Source organism: Buceros rhinoceros, unplaced genomic scaffold (genome assembly GCF_000710305.1).
Source record: "Buceros rhinoceros silvestris isolate BGI_N320 unplaced genomic scaffold, ASM71030v1 scaffold3790, whole genome shotgun sequence".
Taxonomy (NCBI): domain Eukaryota; kingdom Metazoa; phylum Chordata; class Aves; order Bucerotiformes; family Bucerotidae; genus Buceros; species Buceros rhinoceros.
Window position 1 is genome coordinate 36,267 of NW_010388849.1, and position 5,793 is coordinate 42,059.

Consider the following 5,793-nt stretch of genomic DNA (forward strand, 5'->3'; position numbering starts at 1 on the left):
CCTGAATTATTAAAGGGGTTTCCATTATCTCGGTCAGTGAAGGAAGCGTATTTTTTACTGTCCCATGGCATAACCTGATGAGAAGTGGGACCAAAAGGAGGGTTCACTGACGAGCTGCAGCGATACGGGATGGCGTGAACCAGCCAGCTGTTTCCCGCCCCATGCTAGAGAAGTTTGTTTCTTTCCTATCCCTTATAACCCCTCTCCTGCGAAGCAAACAGCTGTAAGAGACATTTTTCCATTACCACCTTCAAACCACCACATCCCTGCCAGCTCCACGCAGCAGTTCTCTAAGGGCAGCACCAGCTCTCCTGTTCCCCGCAGCTCCCACTCCGCAAGGTGCTGCAGGAACCTCACCAGGACGCACCACTGCTGTGGTGAATAAATAACACAGCGCTGTGGTGATCAAATCATAACTTGGCATCCTTGGGGAGGCAGCAGAGAGAAAACCTGAGGAGCAACAACACCAAGTACAGTGGCGTTCTCCTGCCTAACTTCTCCAAAACAAAGGGCTTTTGGGCACTGCTTGGGGCAGCAGAGATTGGAGCATGGCTTCTATTAATTAGCTACCAAGCACCGCAGTGCGCCCATTTGGGGAGGGAACGGTGCATTCTCAGGTCACTGTAAGCAGCAGCAACGGGGAGCCAGAGGCAAAGCTGGCCAGCATCCCTGGTGAGAGCTGTACCCCATCTCGTGGCACCCAGGGCATCAGCCGTGCTGACGTCCTCTGGCCCTCAGCACCCTCTTCCCAAAGGCTCTCAGCATCCACAGGGAGAAGGACGTGAACAAATGCCACCCAGCCCGTCATATGGTGATATGGAAGAGGTATTTGCTTTATATTGCCACCCTCCTCCCTCTGGGTAGCACAGCCAGACACATGCAAAGCTCCACAAAACAAAGCAAAGCTTTTAATGCAAAACTCAGGTTAACCGATGCCTGCCGTGAACACTCAGCTGCTGTGTGAGACAGCTCGCTGTTCTGCTTCTCACACTTCCACTAGCAAAAGAGGGTCTTAAAATAACATCCTTCCCGTGCTGGTGTTTGCCATATGCCAGGACAGCAACACGATCAGCCCCTGCCACGTTTGTCACCAGCCACACCGCAGCCCTGTCTCCCACCAGCCATTTTAAAAATAGCTTCACATTGCCAGAAGGACATCAGGATTCAGGATTCACAAGTCAGGACCACGAAAAAGCCAAACCACCGCCTTCCTCCAGCCCTTCTCTACAGCAAGGGGCACGCCGTGGGGACTGCCAGGCTTGAAGCCAGCCCCAAAGCCTGGCAAAATGCCAGTGCCGGTGCCTTTGCATCCTTCACCCCGTGGATGACGTTATTATCACCCCTGCGCGCGGCACACCCGGCTGCTCCCTCTTTGCCCTGATACACAGGGCATAGGGCAGTCAGCAAACACCCCGCCCCACGCTGTGTGCGGCAAACAAGGGCTTGAGTACCACGTGCCTTAAAGAAACCACCACGGCGGTTTATTTGGTTCATGCCACCAGTTTCCACACGGATGCAGGAGCATCTTTGGAAATTGATTCAATTCCTGGGTTCAAAACAAAATTACTCTCTCTGCCAGGACATTAAACATTGCTGCTACTGCTTGTGACACCATCGGAGAGGGGAGGGAGTATGACCCCTCATCAGCTGCTCTCTGTAATGACCTCCACTTGGAGAAGTGTATTAGCAGTGGTACATAGAGCATTACAGTGAGGGAAGCGAGTCACCTCTGAAACAAAGGCTGTGCTGGGACTCCTCCGATGGGGAAAAACAGGCCAGATGCTGGAGGTGGTAGAGGTGAGCAAAAATGCCAGGTGTCCTCACAACCCGGCATTCCGGATTCAATTCTGACCCATCTAGCAGTTAAAAACACACATTGTATAGACACGTAGAGCAGCGAGAGACAAGACAACCTCCGTAAAACCTGCGGAGCAGTCCAGGAGACGGTCAGACTAAGCACCGACCTCTGAAGCACCAGACCTTTGCCATCAGCTTATCTGGGTGCCGTGCACATGGTTTTACATGCAACATCCTGGCCTGTTTGGCAGCAGCAGCGGCTGCAATAAAACATCCCCCAGCAGCTGAACTGCGAGGCTTCCCTGAGGAGGCGAAAGATGACAAGTGCACTACGGTTAAAAGCCACCCAGCAAAGTTGCTGCTCTGCTTTTCCAACCTCCCCACGTGCTGCTCGCACACGGTTGGAGGCGCAGAGGGCTCCAGCCAGAGCTCAGCCTCTCACTGTACACAAAAAACAGCCCTCGAGCAGGTGGCCACTGCGGATGCGGTCACTGTGTGACGAGTGTTCTGCACGAACATGCTTACAGAACAGGATTTCACTGCAGGGTATACCTGCATTGCTCTCCTCCACCACTCTCCTCCTCTGAGGACAGTACCTGCTGTGATTAAGCAGCACGTTCTCTTTTAAGCCACATTTCATTATTTCCTGCCCTTATTCACAGAATTTACTCTCCAACAGCTCTGAGAAAGAAAGAAAGCAGCCTGAAAATTTTGGCCTTTATCAACTTTTCTCAGCCTAGCCAATAACAAAACCCGTTAAGAAAAAAAAAAGAGAAAACCCATTCAGAAAAAAAACCTGAGAACCCCCCCCGTAACAGACATCAGGAGCCGTAACCGCAGAAGCACCAGGAGGGAGAAGAAGGGAGATGGAGACCAGAGCCTGGGGGACTGGCCAAAGACCAACACACAGCTGAGCCTCACCCACGCTTGACTTGAACCCCATGTTTGTGCAATACCAAAAATCTTTGATGGCCCTGGAATAAGTTTAGCCTGGGCAGAAGTTACCCCCAGTCCAGACCAGCAAGTAACTGGGTGTTACTTGGGTCCCTGGGACTGGGTAAGTTTGCTGTGATTCCCAGCCAACCATTTCCTCATGCTTTATTGTTCTGTTTGCTTCTTCCTTACCTTGCTGACATTTCCTGTCTACCCAGAGTGCTGTATTACAGCTCTCGACGATACTTCTGGGTTTATTTCTCACACGGGCTCTCTGCCACTCCAGGTGACTCAGATCAACCAAATTTTCTGCAGTTCTGATGGAAAACTGTTTGCAGAACCTTCAACATAAATAATTTTAATTTGCACATTAACAAGTGCCTCCATCCCTGCATGGGGAGTTTGTCTGAACGTAGAGACTTTTGCCTTCCTGAGCAAAGCCAAAGCCTGATGGACTGCGTGGGGCACCACTAGCTGGAGAGGATAAACTACACACGGGAACTTGGGTGAGATTTCACAGGGCTGATGGGATGGGCATGGCTAATTCCCTTCGCTCCGAAAGCTGACAGCAGCAGCTCTAACCACCCTGTACTTCAGACTGCTCAAACCCTCCAAAACTAAACTTAACCGTTTCACACCCATGTTACAAAGATGCGTTGGCAAACAAAGGGGCTGCTTGGGCTGGCAGGGAGGGACAGGAGCTGGAGGTCAAGGGTGGGAAAGGGAAAAGCACCACGGGGCAGCCTTCCCAGGTCACTGGACACCCACAGGCAGGGCCCAAACCTGGGCAGAAGTGAAGGGATGCTCTTGAGCATCAGATGGCTCCATACAGGGAGCCTTTGTCCCCAGACACCCACCACTTGTTACGGGTAACAAGTTTTTCTCTAATGCTGTAAGCCACTTAAAAACAAGACTTTCCTCAAACTCTGGTGCCTGCTGGTACTGCTGGGGTGGCCAGGGCTGCATGAGGAGAACAGTAATCCCTCACAGCATCAGGTAAAGGGAAGGCAAATCTTTGTTGCCATTTTGGGGTCAGCAACACCACGTTTGACTACCCAAATGCAATTAGCGGTTGCTATAGCAGCGCAGCAGCCTGGGCAGCCTTTTTCCAAGGGTTTTCTCTGAGTCACGTACACGGTCCATCTCCAAAAACACATCCTCACCGGGGGGAGCAAGACGAACCTGTCTCTGTGTCTGAACAGATCTTGCTTTGGTGAACAATGATGAGTCAGACCTGAGGCATTAGCATTCACATCGGCCCAGATGCCAACTCGTTTGTTCCAGCCTCTGCAGGAGATTCTCTGGGTGCAAGTCCTTGACGTTCGTGTAATTCTTGTGTTGCTTCAATGATCCAAGTGGTGGGTTTGCTCATCTGCAAGGTGTTGCCTGGCATTTTCACTGGTTTTCCCTCACTCCTCTTGCAGTGGCTGTGGGCAGCACTTCTGTGGCGGAGAGCAGGAGCACTGCATGTAGAGGTACCACCACAGTACAGACACGTATGAAGGCCGACAAACCCAGCCAAGCCAGCTCTGTACGCAGAGGCACGGACTGCTGCTCAGGGTGCGATTTCCCCTGTGGAACATCCACATGGCAGCTGCCCAGACCCTGAGGCTGGCAGGGCTGCATGCAGCACGTCCTCCAGCATCCCCCCTCTGCCACAACCTCTGCACGGGGACGAATGCACCTGACCATCCCTCAGGCATGCCAAGGTCAAGACAAGCAATTCTTTTTGTGCTCTGATATTTTGGCTAACAAAGGTGAACCAGAACAATATTTATTTTCAGCTTTGGATTTTGCAGCTCTCCTGTCTGTGCTATTGATCTATTAAAAGGATGAGATGAAATCCTAGAGAAGACACGGGGTCAAATAGCATCGGCCACTTCTTCCCCAAGACTCACAGCGTGGCAGCCTGACTCCAAATCTGCTGCTTTGGCTCCAAAGCAGAAACTCAATAACCCGGCTCTAGAGACCCTGGTCTGCAATCATATCTGTCACCCTCCCAGAAAGGAAATTTACAGCTTGAACATGATGTTGCTTTTGTTTTTCTCACAACCACCATGTGCTGATAGGAGCGACAGAGCACACAGGGAAACACTGGAAAGAGGGGTGGGGGGGTGGAAATCAGGATGCACTATTAATAAACTGGCATTTGCAGGAGATTAGTCAGGCAGAAGCAAAGACTGTGTTTGTGGTTGTCAAGGCAGGCGTGACTTCGATTCACCACGCAGAAATTAAACCAAGCATCCAGTCCGCGCTGCTCCTGGCTGCTGCTCCCAGCAGGAACTTCTCATAGCATTTGCTGAGGATTTGGTGAGCTGCAAAGGGACGTTCAAGGTCATACTGAGCTGGTGGGATGCTCCACCACTTGAGTTGTCCCAGCCATGATGTGAGGAGCACATTCATGAGGCAGGTCTCCAGCCCAGCAGCGTGTCATGGCAAGAGGCAGCAGGGGACAGGGTGGGAAGAGGCAGCACAGACAGCTGCTTAAAAACATATCCAGGACAGCTTTGGCTCTCTCAAGTTAGGCTTCAGAAAGGCAAAAGCAGAACAAGAAGATCAAGAGAGCCTCATGCCTCCAGAAGCACCACCAACCAACATCGCAGGATGTTCACCCTGGTTCCAAAAGCAGCCTTCAGCCAAACACTTCAAGGGAGAGACTAGCTTGTGATGGGTTTAAATAAGAGAAATTTGGTGCCACAAGCTCCTGGTAGCAGGAAAAGCTGCTGTGACCTTGATCTGGTTTATCCCCTAATGCCGGTAAACTGCTACGCCTTGTAGTTCTAGTGAAATACAAAAGGTTCCCGACTCAAACTTCACCTGAAATTACTGCCAGCCAGTCTCAGTTACAAAAGCCTCCCTGGCACTTTTTCTTCAAGGTCAGAGGATGCTACTAGCACGCCCAAACTTCCCTCTCCATAAGCACTCCATCACCCATGCCTGGCGTTTCTTTACGAACCCTCTACTCTGACGTTTTGTAGGTAGCCACATGCCCGAACACAGCCTGACACCCACAGCGCAATAGGTGGGGCTTTAAGAGTGCCACTTGTGTTTACCAGATCTCCC

General features: G+C 51.4%; 1 protein-coding gene across 1 annotated transcript in view; it reads right to left on the minus strand.

Moving 5' to 3' along the window:
- Nucleotides 1-5,793, minus strand: part of SGPP2 (sphingosine-1-phosphate phosphatase 2) — a gene marked incomplete at its 5' end in the record, with an annotated part of 16,745 nt that overhangs the window by 7,233 nt on the left and 3,719 nt on the right. The window lies entirely within an intron of this gene.